Raw genomic sequence first — 20,864 nt, forward strand, 5'->3', positions numbered from 1 at the left:
CTCAAAGCCTTTTTTACTTTTACCTCCAAGTCAGACATTGTTTTCATTCATTATCACCGACTCTAACTCTGGACCTGCCCACACCTTTCGAACACGTAAGTGCTGAAGGCCCCCACCAACCCCATTTAATATCATCCATACACATCTTGCATGAATCCAAAAAATCCTTGATGACACTCCCCTGTACATTCAAAAGTGGAATATGATTCTGGAGTGTACTGTTCCTATGCAATTATGGACTAAAATCTCGTTGGCAACTTTTAAATCCTCCAGGTGTGTGGCCCAGAGGGAGACAGCAGTGAAGATTTTAATGTTTTGGTACAGAACTTCAGAGCGTATTCATCACATCAACCCTTTCATCTAAATGTTGGAGATGTAATACAGAGACAGGTTCGCATTTTCACATCTTTTGGACCTGTTCTCTCATACAAGACTTTTGGTTAGGGGTTATGCGAACAATCCAGAATGTAACAGGCATCTCACTCACCTTAGATCCTATTCATTATTTACTTGGGCTTCCTTTTTCTGGCATCCCTAAACCAACCAAAAGGTTGATATCCTATATACTCCTAGCCACTAAAAGAGCCATACCGTTATGCTGGCTATCCAACATTCCTCCCTCCCATTCACACTTCCTACAATTTGTAGCAGAAGTTAGAAGAATGGAATCTCTTACAGCTACGGTACATGACACAATCTCCCAGTTTAATAGAATCTGGGAACCCTGGGACCAATCCAAATACGGGGACCGTGTCAACTGAGTATGTTCTGAGGCTTGAAATATGTCTGTCTTTCTAATAACACTTCTTCCCTCCCCCCCCTTTTTTTTTTTTGCTATCCACAGGTAGTCCACTTCACTGTGAGATGCTACCCGCTTTTGTACACCTTGTAACCTGTGCCTATCACCTTATGTACCTGTTTGATCTTTATGGGTAATATGCAAGTGTAAGAAACGTTTCTGGTTTTGATTTCATGTTTCTAAGCTGTGATTGCTTATGTACCTCATTAATGCTATGTGTTACACACGTTGTAATGCACCATTGTTATTTCTGTTGTTTATTGAAATAATAATAAAAAAAATTACAATTACAAAAAAAGAACTACAAGGTTCTTACTAGGTGGTATCTAGTTCCTGCAATATCCAAACGTATTCACCAATAACCCTCCCAATGCTTTTGAGGCCGTTGTGACCCTGGTACCCATATTCATATTTGGTGGACCTGTCCCATTGTTCAAACATTTTGGTCAAAAATATTTAATATACTTTTTACGATGTTTACAATAAACATATTACCTGATCCACTGGTGGCCCTTTTAAACAGCAAACCATCTAATCCAACACATCGTCAATTCAAGCTTCTACTATATGTTACAACGGCTGCTAAACAATCCATAGCGAAGTCTTGGAAATCAAATACACTTTGCGTGTGTCAGTTAAACAGCATGTAACACAAGCTATGATTCATGCCAAAATGGAAGCGACCTTACTTGATAACATTGCCAAGTTTGAAAAAATTTGGTCCCCCTGGCTTAAAACCTATCTAACCCCAGGACTTAATAATTCACTCCTCTTACCTTGAGATCGCTTGATATTCACCCCCATTACTGCTCTATAATCCATAACATCAATGATTCATTGATTCTTCTGATGATCCCTCCTCCCCCCTCTCCACCTCTCTTACTTTACATTAAACTCTTTAATTCCATCTTATACTATTCAAGCATATAATAGATTATATATTTATAATTATTACTATAGGTAAAATTACATGAGACATACTTGGGATGGCCGGGATCATTGTCCATCCATATGGGACAAACCAGGCCAATAGCTGGAACCTAGCCCCGTTTGGATGGACTCCTTTCCTGACAGTCCCTAGATAGATTATCTATCATAATTAGACAATACTTTGTTTAATCAATCTTTATAAATAAGTATTGTACTAACAATATTATAATTTGAAAAGTGCAGAAAAGTTTGCACACTCATATACCTTATCTTTAAGACATGAATGTATTATTTTTACTCTTATATGTTTATTTGAGAAGTTTCTCTATTCATATTATACATCATATTTTATTGTGAAATATGTAGTAATAACATATACTGTATTATCTTAAAAAAAAAAAAAATGTAAAAAGGAGAAATAACGCATGACAATTTTATGAAAAAAAAATTATTTCTTACATTTTCCCAAGAATTGTGGAAAAAAATTACAACTTCAAAAAACTCACCATGCCTCTTACTAAATACCTTTGTCTACTTTTCAGAAAGGGGTCAGTTTGGGGGTATTTGTACTTTCCTGACATTTCAGATAGTGATGGCTGAACGGTTCACCCGGCGGTCGTTTCGCGGCGAATTTCGGCTGTTCGCGATTCGCCCGATCGGCGGACTATTGCCGCCGTTTGCCCGGCGGACTTCCGTGTTTACTGTGTAAAAGAACTTTGACCTATGATGACACATCCATCATGGGGTACAGGACAGCCAATTGAGACATTACAGCACATGGACACTTGGACATTCCCCCTAACTTATAAATAGACCCGATCCGGTGGCCATTTTACATTCTTTCTTCTGTCACTATAGGGAGAGGTTGCTGTGTGGAGCAGGGAGAGATTGCAGTGACCCAAATCGCTAGCTATTTGGTACACAAAAGTTCTTTTCAGGACTGGTATAGGTGTTAGGTGTAGTTCAGGATATAGGTTTGAGGCAGTGCTGTGCTAGTGATTGTTGCAGCAGCCTGAGTGTCTTTTGTCAATTTAGAGAAAGGGACAGGACGGTGTGTGCTGCAGGGAGAGTCAGTTTAATCATTAGCTGTTACTATCAGGTCCACAAAAGTGCTATTCCATTAACCAGTTATTGTTCCAGCAGCCTCTGTTTTGTCAGTTTATATAGGGACAGGCAGGAAGCTGTGTGTGAGGCAGTGAGGGTCAGTTTAATCAGTAGCTGTTACTATATTAGGTCCACAAAGGTTCTTTTCAGGACTGGTATCAGTGGTATGATAATAGGCTTGTACACGTATAATATTCTTTCTTCCAAATATAGAAAGAATATTATACTTGACTGCTGCCCTTCTGCTGCAGTCTGCTAATCAGTCACAACCTACTTGTTCCACAAAGGTCCTTATAAGGACTGGTAAGGTCTAGGGTGCTACAGTACATAGGGTTGAGTGAGGTACAGCCTGCTATTCTGTAAGGACTGGTATAGGTCCACAATACATAGGGTTGAGGTGCACTACTGCTGACCGCTGCCCTATACTGCAGCAGTCCTTTATCAGTATAGGGACTGACGTACAGTCTGCTAATCAGTCACACACAACCTACTTGTTCCACAAAGGTCCTTATAAGGACTGGTAAGGTATAGGGTACTACAGTACATAGGGTGGAGTGAGGTACAGTCTGCTATTCTGTAAGGACTGGTATAGGTCCACAATACATAGGGTTGAGGTGCACTACTGCTGACTGCTGCCCTATACTGCAGCAGTCCTTCATCAGTATAGGGACTGATGTACAATCTGCTAATCAGTCACACACCACCTACTTGTTCCACAAAGGTCCTTATAAGGACTGGTAAGTAGGGATGAGCCGAACACCCCCCGGTTCGGTTCGCACCAGAACTTTCGAACGGACCCCAAATTCGTACGAACTTTAGAACCCCATTGAAGTCTATGGGACTCGAACGTTCGAAATTAAAAGTGCTAATTTTAACGGCTAATATGCAAGATACTGTCCTAAAAAGGTGTTGGGGACCTGGCTCCTGCCCCAGGGGACATGGGTCAATGCCTAAAATGTTTTTAAAAATGGCCGTTTTGGCGGGAGCACTGATTTTAATGACGATTAAAGTGAAAAAAAAAGTGAAATATTCCTTTAAATCTAGTGCCTCGGGGGTGTCTGTAGTATGCCTGTGAAGTGCCACGTGTTTCCCGTGTTTAGAACAGTCCCTGCACAAAATGACATTAAACGGAAATAACATCATTGAAAACTGCTTGCGGTTTTAATGTTATATCTGGTTCCTGCAATATGGTTGAAAATCATTGAGAAAAATGGCATGGGTAGCCCTCCCTGCCCATTACCAGCCCCTTTGGGTCTTGTACGCATATTAAGGGGAACCCAGTACCCATATTAAAAAAAGGAAATGCGTGTGGCCCCCAGGCCCTGTATACTCAGAACAGCAGTATATAGGCGGTGCAAACAAGACAGGGACTGTGTAGGTTTGTTGTGTTAAGTTGAATCTGTTTGTAATTTTCAACTAGTACATTTTTAAAGTGTAGCTCCAGTCAAAAAAAAATTTTTTAAGCTTTTTGGAAAACATAGGGAAGGGTTATCACCCCTGTATAATTTGTTTTGTCGTCCATCTTTTTTCATCTGACTTGCTGTTGTCTCCTTCCGTTTGCAAGTAGGAGATGTTTGTAAGTTGGATGTTTGAAAGTAGGGGCCTGCCCTATATGTTCTGCAGAAATGGCGGAACAAGGTGTTGGTTTTGCCACAACATTGTAAGCCCTCAAAGTGACTCTTGGTGGGCGCTGGAGTGCCCTGCTGTGAACGATTATATCAAGAATTGTAATTACATGCCATTGTTGAACAGTGGTAGAAAAATTGACCTTTGGTGGTTGTGGTGCTGGTGCCACAACACTATAAGTCCTCACAGTTACTCTGGGTGGGCACAGGAACGGGCCCTCCTGTGAAATATTATATCAAGAATTGTAATTAAATGTCCCTGTTAAACAGGGGCAGAAAAATTGGGCCTTAGGCACTGGTGCTGGTGCCACCACACTGCAACCTCTCCCATATACTCTAGTTTTATTGCAGGAATTAGCCCTGCTGCAAAGCATTGCATCAAAAATTGTAATTAAACGCCCCTGTTAAACAGGGGCAGAAAAATTGGGCTGATGGCATCACCCAGAACCAGAAATGTTCTTCCAACATATCAGCGGAGGAGGAAGAGGATAGACAATCAACATAACAGGACAGTCACTCAGCATCAGCATAGGCAGTCTTGAAGGGATGTGATATTTAAAAAAAAATTATTCGGTTACATCAGCTTCAGGTGCTTGGTAGCTGTGGGTTATCCAAGACTGATTCATCTTGATGAAGGTCAGTCGATCAACTGATTCGGTGGACAGGCGCACCCTGCGATCGGTAACAAAGCCACCAGCAGCACTGAAGGTGCGTTCCGAAAGAACGCTGGATGCAGGACAGGCCAGTAGCTCAATTGCATACTGTGCAAGCTCTGGCCAGTGATCCATCCTCAAGACCCAGTAAGCCAGAGGATTTTCGGTGGGAAAGGTGTCCAAGTCTGACCTTGCCCCTAGGTATTCCTGCACCATGTAAATCAGACGCTGGCGATGGTTGCTGGAACTGATCATACCTTGGGGCTGAAGACTAAAAAATTGTCTGAAAGCATCAGTCAGATGGCCACCTTCTCCACCGCTCCTTCTGACCGATACCTCAGCAACACGTTGTCCAGGACCAGGAGTTTGTAACCTCCCAGTCTCTGGGAACGCGTTGCACAGACCTTTCGGCAAGGCTTCCCGGAGATGTCTCATCCTCTGCTCCCTCTGCGATGGCAAGATAAGGTCGGCAACCTTACCCTTGTACCGTGGATCAAGGAGAGTGGCCAGCCAGTAATGGTCCCTCTCTTTGATCCGAAGAATACAAGGATCCTTCCGCAGGCTTTGCAGGATCAGGGAGGCCATGCAGCGTAGGTTAGCTGAGGCATTCGGTCCGGAGTCCTCTGGGTCACTAAGGACAACATGATCTGCAGCTACCTCCTCCCAGCCACGTACAAGTCCACGGGTTTCTTGGGACTGTAAATCATCCCTACAAGACTGCTGCTGCTGCTGAGTGCCAGCCTCCACCTCCATGCTGACACAATCATCCTCCTCCTCTTCCTCCTCCTCATCCTCTTCCTGTGTGATGGGTGGCACAGCAGGAACACTGTCTGGATAAAGGGGGCCTTGAGAGGCAAGGAAGTCCTCCTCTTACTGCCTCTGTTCTGCCTCAAGTGCCCTGTCCATTATTCCACGCAGCGTATGCTCCAAGAGGTGGACAAGAGGTACAGTGTCACTGATGCATGCACTGTCACTGCTCACCATCCTTGTGGCCTCCCCAAACGGTGACAGGACAGTGCATGCATCCCTGATCATGCCCCACTGGCGTGGTGAGAAAAAAACCGAGCTCCCCTGACCCTGTCCTGGTGCCGTAGTCGCACAGGTACTCATTGATGGCCCTCTGCTGCGTGTGCAGCCGCTGCAGCATGGCCAACGTTGAGTTCCACCTGGTGGGCATATCACATATAAGGCGGTTCTCGGGCAGGTTCAACTCCTTTTGGAGCTCAGCCAGCCGAGCACAGGCATTAAATGATCGGCGGAAATGCACACAGACTTTCCTGGCCTGCTTCAGGACATCCTGTAAGCCCGGGTACCTGCCCAAGAACCGCTGCACCACCAGGTTAAGGACGTGAGCTACACAGGGCACATGGGTCAGTTGTCTCTGTCGGAGGGTGGAGAGGAGGTTGGTGCCATTGTCGCAAACCACCATTCCTGGCTTAAGCTGGCGTGGCGTCAACCACCTCTCGGCCTGCCCCTGCAGAACTGACAAAACATCCGCCCCAGTGTGGCTCCTGTCCCCCAAACAAACCAGCGCAAGCACGGCATGGCATAGTTTTGCCTGCGTACTTGCGTACGGAGCACCGCTGGTTCTGAGGACAGAGCACTGGAAGAGGCCATGGAGGAAGAAGAAGAGGAGGGGGTGGAGGAGAGAGGTGTGTCACAACCAATAGTAGCATTTTGGAGGCGTGGTGGCGGAACAACCTCCAACACTACTGCACCTTGTCCTGCATCCTTCCCAGCTGCCAGAAGAGTGACCCAATGGGCCGTGAAAGACAGGTAACGTCCCTGTCCATGCCTGCTGGACCATGAGTCAGCGGTAATATGCACCTTACCGCTGACCGCCCTGTCCAGCGAGGCAAGGACATTGCCTTCCACATGCCGGTAGAGAGCCGGAATCGCCTTCCGTGAGAAAAAGTGGCGTTAGGGGACCTGCCACTGAGGAACCGCACATTGTACAAACTCACGGAAGGGGGCTGAGTCTACCAACTGAAAAGGCAGCAGTTGAAGTGCTAGCAATTTAGTCAAGCTAGCATTCAACCGCTGGGCATGTGGATGGCTGGGAGTGAACTTCTTTCGCCGGTCCAGCAGCTGGGGCAGGGACATTTGCCTGCTATAATTGGACGTGGGTGTACTGCTAGCAGAGTGCCCGGAAGCACTTGGCTGTGACACACCTAATTCTACACCTTCATTCCTCTCAGAGCAGGTTTCAGAGAGGACTGAAGGTCTAATGGGGTTGGAGATGCCAGCTGATGAGGAGCAAGGAGAGGTCCGCTTTGTTCTTTGGTGTGGGTCTTTGAGGTACGCTTGCCAATGAGCTGCATGGCAGGTCAATATATGTCTGGTCAAGCATGTGGTGCCCAAGCGGCTGATGTTTTGGCCACGCGAGATACGCTTGAGACATATGTTGCAAATAGCAAAAAAAGGCCCACACCAAAGAACTTTTAGAATAACGCGCAGAGGCAGCGCCCTGCACAGGCGGAGCTCTGCGGTGTGATTCAGTCGGTGTGCTGCCCCTAAGCTGGCCCCCGGAGGGCATCCTGCCTCGTTGGACATGTGCCTCCTCCTCCTCCTCTCTCCTACCAGGCACCTACGTGGAGTAAGTGCAGTCATCATCCCCTCCCTCTTCATCGCTGTAGCAAACCTGGCAGTATGCTGCAGCTTGTGGAACATGACTGCCAGATTGCTGTCCTTCTTGAGCATCCCCTCTCTCTGCATTCACGCTACTGCCTTCCTCTAGCTGAGTATCATCAGAGCCTACAAAACACTGGGCATCCTCCTGGAGCATGTACCCAACACTCTGCTCAAAGAGTTCAGGAGACTCCTCAGGAGGACGTGGTGGGTCTAGGGAAGGAGTCACTGATGATGACATTGAGACGAGGGAAGACGATGCGTTGGCAGCTGCTTTGCTAGTACCCTGAGACTGGGTGAGAGAGGATGAGGAGGATGAAGAGGGCTTGGTCATCCACTCTACCAAGTCATTGGCATGTTGCGGCTCAACATGTCCATCTGCCGAAAAGAAGGACAAGCGTGTCCCATGGCCACGTGCTGATGACAATGCACCGCGTCCACGACCAGCACTGTTGTCTCTAGACACAGAGCCTGCTTGTCCTCTTTTATCGGCTCGCGCCTGTCTGCCTCTCCTTGCTGGCCTTCCAGACATGGTAATGGCCTGAAGGGAGTTGGGTAAAACAGCAATTGGGTAGTGTATATTGTGCTGTAGGCACACAACACCCACTAACTCCTGCAGATGCCTTTATTATAGAACACCAACAATAAAGGGTAGATAAAGGGGTATACTGTACTGGAGGCACACAACACCCACTAAGCCCTGCAGATTGCATGCAGGCCTGGCTCTTCTTCTCCTCCTCCTACTCCATCCTCCTCCCTCTCCTCCTCGGCTGGCTCCTCCTTTTCCGCTGCTAGCGTCTCTTCCGCTGTGCCGCCCAAGCTCCCCAGAACCTATTCGACATGCCAGGTGAGACGTTGCCATGCCGTGCTGCGTCTGTTGTGCCTGGAAGCCAAGAGCCACACTGGCCCGGCACTCCTTTCAGCTTTGCGTTCACAGGCAGATCAGTGGCTAACCGCTCAATTTTACTACAAAAAAGTACTGGATCCCAGGGTCCAGCTCTCTAAAAAGAGAAGCATTCACAGGCAAAACCTTGTTTCTTCTGATACGAGGCCTGGGTACCATTCAATCTGGTCAAAAATACGACACTTTGAATGGATCCGGTTAGCATGGCTAGCCCCATCATGGATTGTTCCAGTGGAGCTCAGCACAGCACATCTTTACTTGTGATCAACACCTTAGACACTGGTGAAAAAATTAGGTACTCCCAGTAGTGGGAGGGGTTATATAGGGAGTGCACTTTTTGTCTTAGGGCGTACCAGTGTCCATCACCTGAAGATGGCCTATAACCCACATAGTAACTACTATGGCTCTGTGTCCCTTGGTGTATGAAAATAAATAATGGCGGCCACATAAAATATTGACCACTTTGGAAATTTTCACTTAGGGGTTTACTCACTTTTGTTGCCAGCGGTTTAGACATTAATGGCTGCATGCCGAGATATTTTGAGGGGACAGCAAATTTACACTGTTATAGAAGCTGTACACCCACTACTTTACATTTTGGCTAAGTGTCATTTCTTCAGTGTTGTCACATGAAAGGATATAATAAAATATTTACAAAAATGTGAGGGGTGTACTCATTTTTGTGAAATACTGTATTTGATCAGTCCTGATGTACTGACACCCTATCTTATTTCTTGAGGCCCCAAAATACCAAGACAGTACAAATACCACCAAATTACCCCTATTTGGAAAGTAGACAGTCCAAGGTATTTAGTAAGAGACATGGAGAGCTTGTTGAAGTTATAATTTTGTGTCACAATTATTTGGAAAAGGAAGAAAAAAATATAATTATTATATATAATATATAAATTATGATAGATAATTATATATAAAATATATTTTCACATATACCAGTGCAGTACAGCATTATATACACCCCAGTCGATGACCTATTGTGATCGAAACACATCGGGTACGCTTATCTTGTGCTCCCGACATTGCTTTTATATTTTCTTTTCTGCGATCACATATATTTGTCACATCTGTTTTTATGCTCTATGTGAGTGGGACACACTGCAGTGGGGGGGGGGGGGGGTCATATGTTAAATGAAGGGGGGCAGAGGAGGACACTACTTGAGGGGGGCAAAGGCGAAGAATATTGTGGGGGGAAGGGTGAAGGAAGGAGGCAGAGGAGGACACTACTGTGTGGGGCAGTGTTGCCAATGGGTCGTAAAAAAATATGGCTGTCCAAAGCCTCTAACCATTTCTTGTACCATGTCCGCAGCTTCTGTCCACCACCTGTACCATGCCTGTGTCCCGTCAGATTAGGCGACCCGTCAAAACTTGCAGCGGTAATGACGTCTGGCCACCTCTTGTACCATGTCCGCACAGCCTATGACCACCTCCTGTACCATGTCTGCAACTTCTGACCCCCCTCTTGTACCATGTCCGCATCTTCTGACCACCTCCTGTACCACGATCGCAGCCTCTGACCACCTCCTCTACCAAGTCCGCAGGCTCTGACCACCATCTGTACCATGCCCACAGCCCCCAACCATCTCTTGTATCATGTCGGCAATCTCTGGCTATCTCTCATCTTTTATCATGTCTACAGTCTGAGGGGGAATCTGGAGAGGAGTCAAGAGTGGGAGTGCTGCCGGGATAGGGTTCATGGGAGAAGTCAGACGTGTGTGGACCTTCGAGAGGAGACTATAGGATAAAACCAGAGCTGAAGCCGTCTGATTGATCCCTGCAAGGTACACAGGAGGAGGTCAGTGACAGCACCACCAGGCCAGTCGGGGGGGGGGGGCATCACTGATGTAAGGGGGAGTAAATACAATAACGTAAGGGGGCGTGTATATAAAGGTCCCCCCTTATAGCAGGGACCCCTCCCCCCCCGCTTACCTTAGTGTATTCACTCCATGGAAGATGGTCTCTGGTCACCAGAGTCCCCCTTACATCAGAGTTCACCCTTAAATCATGATCTGCAGCATCCCCCTTTATGTCAGTGTTCCCTTGCAATGTAAGGGGGAATCATGAACACTCTGATGTATGGGGGAACTCTGTGCTGGCTGGGTTATATTAATCTGACCTTCATGTAAATGGAGAAATATGGTTTTTGACTTTTGTTTAACTTGAACACATTGCTAATAGCATTAGCTGAATAGTTATAGCTAAAATATTGATATATGTACTGTATAGCACCGAAAACAGTCATTTTAGGTACTTTTTTTCATTGTCGGTAAAAAAATGTGGCTTTGTCAGTAAATTTTATGATTTTTAAAAATTGTTGCCATTTGTAAATGTTGGCATCCTGCCAGTAAATTCCACTTTGGAGGGGGGGGGGGGGGGGGGGTTGTTGGCAACACTGATTATATAACTGTTGTGGCAATGATCGGGGACACTGACTGGTGACAGTATGTAAAAAAACAAAACAAATAGTCACTCTCTACTAGGAAGGGGGCCACAGTAACCAGTCTGTATTACAGTTTTATATTGATCCAGTGCTTAAATGTGCCCTCCCCAGTGTCTGTTTTTTCTGCTCTTTTTTTAACCTCTGGACGCGGGAGCTTGTTTTTGGCAACACACAATGTCCTCTAAAGTACTTTTGAGATTTGACTATTGGGCAAGATATTTAGAACTGCTGTATAAATGTTGTACTGGAATAATAATTAGTGTGCCAAATTCTAGGAGGCTGTTGTGCGCATCCAAAAGCTAAAATTACACCTAACATAATTAGAAGATGAAGAATGTTGGTTGTCGTGTTTCTATACTTTACAGGCCCCTGCCCATGGGCATCAGCAGTAGGGGGCAAGTGCCCCCCCCCCCCTTCCTGTAATCAGCAAGGTGCCCACACACTAGGGAGGAAAGTGCAGGAAAGTAAAGTCAAGCATGATCAGAGAATGTTCACTTCACCATAGCTCAGCCTTATTTATTGTCGGGCTTACACCTGGAACTCCTTCCCCACCATCACAGACTGCCTGATCACTTATCTTCTGTGATCAGGGTTGGACATGGGGCTGAACCTTCTGTTATCATGTGAAGAGATTTAACACTTTACTTCCCAGCACGCTTTTGCTTAGCTACTCTTGGGGCTCCTTCACATGTGTGGAAGTGTTACTCCTCTGAAAAGATCCATGCTTGTGGATGTTTAAGAGGTGGTGAGGAGTCAATATGTTGCCTCCTAATCACCTGATTTAACCCAATAATTGCCTTACAGTGGCCACATTGAACTGCATTATTCTTTTTCACAGCACCACCTACTAAAAGCAACATGCCGTTTAACAAGTTCTATCAGTGCTGCCAATCAATGCCACCTAGTAGTGCTCCCTATCAATGACCATCAGTGCCGCCTATCAGTCACCATGAGTGAAGGAGAAAAACTACTTATTTGCAAAATGTAATAATAGAAGCAAAAAAACATAATTTTTTTTTGTCAGTCTTTTTTTTTTTTGTTTAGCAAAAAAAAAACCCCAGTGGTTAAAAACCACCAAAAGAAAGCTCTATCTGTGTGAAAAAAAAAAAACTGTTATTTGGGTACAGTGTTACATGATCACACAATTGTCATTCAAAGTGCGACAGCGCTGAAAGCTGAAAAGTTGCCTGGGCAGGAAGGGGGTGAAAGTGCCCAAGATATTGTGACCATAAAGCTGCTATTGGGCCCATACAGAATTTAAGATCTCCACTGGCTTAAGCCAATGCTGCACCATGCATGTGTAGTTTTTTTTTTTTTTTGTAATTGATCCATTGACTAATTGTATGTTTATTTATACCTTCACTTGCTGGGGTCGCAGCATATTTTGCATGGTTTATTATGTGGCTCAGATCATGGCAAAACCAGGTACATTCTCACTCCTCAAAAAGTGCCAAATGTTGCAGTGGAAGGGGGAGGGTTATCACGCTTTATGTGATAATGACCAAGCCCCTCCCCTTCATGAAATTGTCAAAAAGGGGCGGAGCATGGGTGACCTTAAAATGACGCCCCCGCCCCCTGAAAAAAATTATGTGGACGCCCATGCCCCTGCCACTATAATGTTCAGGTAAATACATTTAATACATGCACTACTTAATCTTAAATAATAGAGTAGCCTTTAATTTACAACAAGCAAGTTTATCTTAACCACTTCAATACAGGGCACTTTCACCCCCTTCCTTCCCAGCCCAATTTTCAGCTTTCAGCGCTCTAGCGCTTTCAGTGACAATTGCGCGGTCATGCTACACTGTACCCAAATGAAATTGTTATCATTTTGTTCGCACAAATAGAGCTTTATTTTGGTGTTATTTATTCACGACTCCGTTTTTTTTTTTTTGCGATATAAGCGCAAAAAAAGCGGAAATTTGGGAAAAAAACAATATTTTCTTTTTTCTATTTGAAAAGAAATCCAATAAAATCAAATTTTGTCATAAATTTAAGCCAAAATGTATTCTGCTACATGTTTTTGGTAAAAAAAATTCCGTTAAGTGTATAATAATTGGTTTGTGTGATCACGGACATATGTACGCAAATGATCATGTACATATGTGTGCAGGTGATCACGTACATATGTGTGCAGATAATCATTGGGACATGTGATTTTAGTGGGACATATGTGGGGGACATGTTTTTATTATTAGGGACATGTGTTTTTATTATTTGGGGACATGTATGTTTTGGGGACATGTGTGTTTTGGGGACATATGTGGGGACTGTGTTTTCACTGTGTGGTGTGTTGTGTGTTTACACTACACTGATGATCAGTGAGTAAAAAGCTGTGAAAAGCAGCCCATACTCACTGATCATCAGCCGGCTGCAGCGTTCTGCTCTCCTCTTCTCAGCGGTGACTTCCGTGTGAGGAGAGGAGAGCCGATTGCCTAGCAACCGGCTGTTTGTTTACATCACATGACGGCCGTGATTGGACACGGCCGTCATGTGATCAGGAGAGCCAATCACAGAGCCCTCCTGCCGATCTGAGATGTGCCGTGTCCGGGTGACACGAGCACATCGGGATCGCGCCGCTGCGCGGGCACGCGCGCGATCCCGCTGCTCCTGAATGACGTTCCTGAACGTCCTATCAGGAGCAGGCGGCTCCCACCCGGCCGTATATATACATTGGCCGGGTGGGAAGTGGTTAAGAAAATACAATTAGATATACTTACCTTGAGTTTATAGTAGATTTCTTCCTATAATGTTTAAAGTGGAGCTTCCGCTCATTGGAACCCCCCCCCCGCCACCACAATTGCCACCTTTCAGGGGAGAGGGGGGGGGTGCAGATACCTGTATAGTATTATTAGGTATTTGCACCCACTTCCGACATAGATATCCGCAGATATTTACACCACTTACTGCGGGTCCCCCGCTGTCTGCTGGGAAACACACGGACCCCAGAGACCATCCTTACTGCACAGCGTGACTTGCGCATGCGCAGTAGGGAACCGGGAAGTGAAGCCACAATGCTCCATTTCCTAATTCCCATACCCAAGATGGTGGCTGCGGCAGCACCCGAGACCCGATCGAGAGATCGGCTTCGGGTACCGACATCGCGGGCGTGCTAAGCAGGTAAGTGTCCTTATTTTAAAAGTCAGCAGCTGCAGTATTTGTAGCTGCTGACTTAAAAAAATTAAATAAAAAATAAATAAATAAATAAAACGGCGTAACTCCCACTTTAAATGCCTACATGAATCAAAAGTCTTTAAGGCATAGGCACAATCCAAACATGCAAAAAAAAATACAAGACAAGTGCAAGCTTCTAAGCCAGCGCAACCCTTTGAGGATAGTATGAAGAAAAACATTTTCAGAGTTTGGGAGCTACATAACAAAATGTCAACTTCACAATCTCAACCACGAAAAGCAATTCCTGTACCATCACACCTCAAAACAGCCCCAATTCCTGTACCATCACACCTCAAAACAGCCCCAATTCCTGTACCATCACACCTCAGAACAGCCCCAATTCCTGTACCATCACACCTCAGAACAGCCCCAATTCCTGTACCATCACACCTCAGAACAGCCCCAATTCCTGTACCATCACACCTCAGAACAGCCCCAATTCCTGTACCATCACACCTCAGAACAGCCCCAATTCCTCTACCATCACACCTCAGAACAGCCCCAATTCCTCTACCATCACACCTCAGAACAGCCCCAATTCCTGTACAATCACACCTCAACAGCCCCAATTCCTACACCATCACACCTCAACAACCCCAATTCCTACACCATCACACCTCAGATCAATCCACTTCCAGCACCTTCACGCCTGAGGTTGGTTCCAATAACTGTCCCTTTAAAGGATAAGTTCACCTGCATTTTTATTGCAGGTAAAAAAAAATGTGCATTTATAATTTTTTTGTTGTAGGAGCCTGTAAAGCATTGCACTAGCGATCAGCAGATCGCTGATGCAGACATCCCAACCTGCAAAAACTAATTTCAGGGAGGTGGCGCTTACTGCCCGCAAACTCCCCCCATGGCAAAATATTATTTAAATAATTTTCTCCAAAAAATTTCACAGTGCTTCTGGGGAAGGGGGTGGGTGGCAGTGGATGGTGTCAGGTTTTTTACTTTTAATGATTAATTTTTTTTTTCACAATGCTTTTTTTTCTTTTTTGACAATATTTTATTTTTGGGGGTGCTTTGGTGAGATGTCAGGGGTCTAAACCGACCCCTGACATCTCCCCTTTGAGACAAAAGGGACTCAGGACACATTGCCTAGTCCCTTTCTCAGCACTAAAGATGAATGAGCAGGAGACAGAGGCTCCTGTCCATTCATAAACTGAGCAGAGTAAACAAAGTGTATTCTGCTCAGTAACCACCACACAAAAGGACACTTGTCCCTGGTCTGTCTCTCCTGCTCATGTTCCCTAGTGGCCAGCGGTCATTGCAACCGTCAGCCACAAGCACCGGCACCCCCGTTGATAGGTTAGGTCTGTGAAAATTCTCCTACCCAAATTTTGTATTATCAGCACCACTGAAAAGGAAACCTCTGCTGTGAGAAACCTATACTAGACTAGTTGGATTTAGGTGTATAAAATAAAACACTAAGGCCGCGTACACACGGGCGGACTGTTCGCCCAACTTTGTCCGCTGAACAGTGTTTGGGCGGACAGTCCGCTCGTGTGTGGGCTTTCAGCGGACAGTTTCAGCAGACAGTTTGACGGACAAGGTTTTTCGGAATTTCCGAAAAACTGTCCGCTGAAACCTTGTTTCAGCGAACAGTCCGCTCGTGTGTAGGCTTGTTCGTCAAACAAAGTTGCGCGCATGCTCAGAAAGGATTTTCACGCCGAAAGCTATAATGCAGTGTATAGGACGTCGTATTTTTCGTCCCGTCGTACGTGCCGTTCACGTCATCGCGCACGGTTTCAGCAAACTGTTCGTCCGTCGTGTGTGGCCATGTCCGTCCATGCTAATTTTGAGCGGACTGTTTGCCGAAACTGTTGGACGGACAAAGTTGGGCGAACAGTCCGCGCGTGTGTACGCGGCCTTAGGCCGTGTACACACGCGGGGACTGTTCGCTCAACTTTGTTTGTCAAACAGTTTCAGCGGACAGTCCGCTCAAACTTAGCATGGACGGACTTGCCCACACACGATGAACGAACAGTCCGCTGAAACCGTGCGCGATGACGTGAACGGCACGTACGACGGGACTAGAAAACGACGTCCTATACACTGCAATGCAACCTTCGGCGTGTAAATCCTTTCTGAGCATGCGCGGAACTTAGTTTGACGAACAAGCCTACACACGAGGGGACTGTTCGCTGAAACAAAGTTTCAGCGGACAGTTTTTCGGAAATTCCGAAAAACTTTGTTCAGCAGACTGTTCGCTGAAACTGTCCGCTGAAAGCCCACACACGAGCGGACTGTCCGCTGAAACACTGTTCAGCGGACAAAGTTGAGCGAACAGTCCCCGCGTGTGTACGCGGCCTTAGACATGCAGACGGCTTCTACAAACATTTGTGAAAGAATGGGTTGCTCTCCGGAGCTTAGTGAATGGTGTGTGTGGTACCGTGATAGGTTGCCACCTGTGCAATAAGTCCATCCATGAAATTTCCTTGCTACTAAAATATTCCACAGTCAACTGTTAGTGGTATTATAACAAAGTGGAAGCAACTGGGAACAACAGGAACTCAGCCACGAAAAATGATAGAGCAGGGTCAGCGCATGCTGAAGCGCACAGTGCGCAGATGTCGCCAACAATCTGCAAAGTCAATAGTTATTGACCTCCAATCTTCAGGATTAGCACAACAGGATGTAGAGAGCTTCATGTAATGGGTTTCCATGGCTGAGCTGCTGCATCCAAGCCTTGCATCACCAAGTGCAACTCAAAGCATCGGATGCAGTGGTGTAAAGCACACTGCCACTGAACTTTAGTGTTCTCTGGAGTGACGAATCAGGCTTCTCTGTCTGGCAATCTGACATGTCCAGGTTTGGCGGTTGCCAGAACAGTACTTGCCTAACTGCATTGTGCCAAGTGTAAAGTTTGGATGAGGGGGGGGGGGGGATTATGATGTGGGGTTGTTTTTTTAGGGGTTGGGCTTGGCCCCTTAGTTCCAGTGGAGGGAACTCAAGCTGTCAGCATACCAAGACATTTTGGACAATTTCATGCTCCCAACTCTGTGGGAACAGTTTGGGGATGGCCCCTTCCTGTTCCAACATGACTGCTCACCAGTGCACAAACAAGGTCCATAAAGACATGGATGAGCAAGTTTAGGGTGGAGGATCCTGACTGGCCTGCACAGAGCCCTGACCTCAACCAAACAGAACACCTTTGGGATGGCTGCAAGCCAAGCCTTCTCGTCAACACATCAGTGCCTGACCTCACAAATGCGCTTCTGGAAGAATGGCCAAACATTCCCATGGACACACTCCTAAACCTTTTGGACAGCCTTCCAAGAAGAGTGGAATCTCTTATAGCTGCAAAGGGTGGGCCAACTCAATATTGAACCCTACTGACTAAGACTGGGATGTCATTAACCACTTACGGACCACCACCATCGATATACGTTGCTACTTTGACATTAAATACCATTGTTAAGGCAGCAGATACCTGCTATAAACCAAGTATTTTTTTCAATGGCGGCGGGAGAGGAGCCCTCCCCCAGATCCATCGGTAGAGCGGGAGACAATCCAATGCTTTCCCCTGATGAGCATGAAGTAGAGTGAGGGAATGATAGCCCCCACTCGATTCTATGCCCTTGGAGGACAGGAGCGAAGATTTGGAGTCTCTTCATGAGCTTAATATAACAACTATCCTGAAACCCTACCTCTGGGCCACGGCCACCTTCAGAAGCATATCCAAATCATTGATTATCCCTTGGGGAAAGAAAAAAAATGCAAGGAGGCGACGGCTAGGACAATCACATCATGGATAATAAAATTGATCCAAAAGGTGTACAGGGCAAAAGGTCTGGAACCACCTACTTCGATTAAAGCTCATTCCACCAGGTTGGTCTCTGCCTCTTGGGCAGCAAGGGTGAATGTATCAGTTGAAACCATCTGCAGAGCAGAATCAAGGTCATCTCAACATACATTCATAAAACATTACAGGGTAGATCCAGGGGCTCTCTGTTGAATTTGGCAGACGAGCCATCAAAATAGTGTTGATCGAAAAGTAAACAATGGTCTCTTCTAACTAAATTTTCTAAGCATGATCCCACCAATCTAGCTAGCTATTTGTCATGGGTATGCTGCCATGGAGGCACCAAGAAAAACAGAAAATTGCATCATACTTTCCATCATTTTCTTTTCCTGGTGCCTATCCATGGCAGCATACAAACCCACCCACAGTATGCTATATTACGCAAGAATTCTGGGGTGTCTCCAACACACTTTTAAAGATATTCACTGATCCTGAAGGAGGAGCCAAGGCGAAGCTTGTCATGGGTATGCTGCCATGAAAAGGCACCAGGAAAATAAATGTATGGCAAGTATGATACAATTTTCAGTTTTTTTTTTCTTTTTTAAGTTTTGGATAGAGTGGAGAGGGAATAGAACCCGTTAGCACCCTCTCTAGTCCTGTTTACCGTCATCATTGAAAGTGAAGAAAATCACAAATTTTGGTTTGACACCAGAACAGTAATAGATGAGAAATCTTCCAAAGGGGACACAAATTCTGGTGACACCCCAGGATTCCCTCACTTTAGAGGGATGTCCTCTTACTTCCTGTTTTGGCTATGGGACAATGTGAAGGGAAATCCCTATGGGACACAGATGGCAAAAAACCCCTGACGGGGGTTATAATCCTCCCTTACTCTATACAAAAAAAGGTTTTGCCTTTAGTTCTACTTTAAGGCAGATGCAACCAATCTAACTGTAAACAAAGGAATATATACTGTACATTGGCCCTTGCTTATAAGAAACGCTTAAAAGAACAGTAAAAGAGAATGCAGAGGTAGTACAAAGTAGCATTACATCCTTCAATATAAAAGTTGAACACAAATTTGAACTTAAATATACAGTATTCGGAGCAAGCTGTGATGAGTAGATCCAGTGGGATGATGTACAACCGCCAAGTGGCACGTGGGCCACCCACTCACAGCAGAAATCCTCAGGAGATAAGAGAACTTGACTGGACATCACAGACACCTGATACACAAGCTGGAACTACTCATCACCGCTCGCTCCAAATCCTGCCTGGAGCCCTGTGTGCCGGAGCTACATCCCAGCACAACCATAGACATTTCTGTTTTAAAAACACCCGAAGCCAATTATTTTGGTAATGAAGGGGTTAATACTCCCAGGATGGACACTACTTTAGGGTTCCTTTGTGAACAAGATAGACCTGAGGAAGGAGGCCACACCCTCTGAAACATGTTGTTATAGCAACCATCAGTGTCACATTTCAGCTGTTCTATATTGTGCATCAGATGTCTGTGGAGTCCAGTCGGGTTCTCTCATCTCCGGATTTCTACTGTGAGTGGGTGGCCCACGTGGAGTCCAGTCGGGTTCTCTCATCTCCGGATTTCTACTGTGAGTGGGTGGCCCACGTGCAGCTTGTTGGCGGCTGTTCGTGACCCCAGAGATGAGAGAACCCAACTGGACTCCACAGACACTTGATGCACGAGCGCAAACTACTTATCACCGCTCACGCCGAATCCTGCCTGGAGCCCTGTGTGCCGGAGCTGCGTCACAGCACAACCATAGACGCTTCTGTTTTAAGAACATCATGTGAGCGTTTAAGGTTTTTTGTTACTTTGTTACAGGGGTTTGTGCGCTGTGTCTTTGTATTTTGCAGCTGTCAGTTTTTCCGCGCTGGTGGATGGAGCAGCAAAGCATGGTGCACGCTACACAAAGTTAACCCCTTCATTGGTGGATCCATAGAGATTTGAAAGACTCTCGGGCCTCTGCTACGAAAATATATAATATTTGGGGGTTCTAGGTAATTTTCTATCAAAATACAGATTTTTACTTGTTAACAAAAAGTGTCGGAAAGAGGCATGGTCTTAAAGTGGATAATGGCTGAAGGTGCTACTTTCATGTTGGGAATCTGTATGTGGCCAGGCTGTGACAGTCTCACACACGTGTTATATATACACTCAGGACGAGTAGCAGAATGTGTTTGGGGTGTAGTTGAAAGTATGCATATGCTGTATGTGAGAAATAGCTTAATATAACATTTTTGTGAAAATACATTTTTTTTTTTCAAAGAACTGTGGGAAAAAAAAATTACAACTTAAAAAAAAAAAATAAAAAAAAAACTTGTCATGCTTCTTACTAAATACCTTGGACTCTCTACGTTTCAAAAAAGGTGTAATTTGGGGAATGTTGTGACATGTTATGGCCTCAAGAATAGTAGGCCATCAGTACATCAGGTTTCAATGATTGGTACCATAGCTTGAGGACTCCAAATTTCACACAGACCAAATAATATGCACTGATTTGGGTTATTTTTACCAAAGAAATGTAGCAGTATAATTTTTGGTCAAAATTTATGAAGAGAAATTATTTATTTGCAAAATGTTATGAGAAACTAAGAAAAAAAAATAGGATTTTTTACTTACCGTCAACACGCCAGGGAGTGCAAGACCAGGGGACGCTGAAGACCACCCAGGCTGACACCTGCTCTATGGTACTCAAGGCCTATACCTGCTCATCCTCCAGTAAATGGAGATGGGAATCTGAGCCACATAAGAATGAGGACAAATGCCCGGTGACTCATACCAGGATATATGTGCTTTCTAGATCTAGGAGGCAAAACCTCCTAAAT

Source organism: Lithobates pipiens, unplaced genomic scaffold (genome assembly GCF_037356315.1).
Source record: "Lithobates pipiens isolate NorthernLeopardFrog02 unplaced genomic scaffold, aLitPip1_a1.2 Scaffold_18, whole genome shotgun sequence".
NCBI classification, from domain to species: domain Eukaryota; kingdom Metazoa; phylum Chordata; class Amphibia; order Anura; family Ranidae; genus Lithobates; species Lithobates pipiens.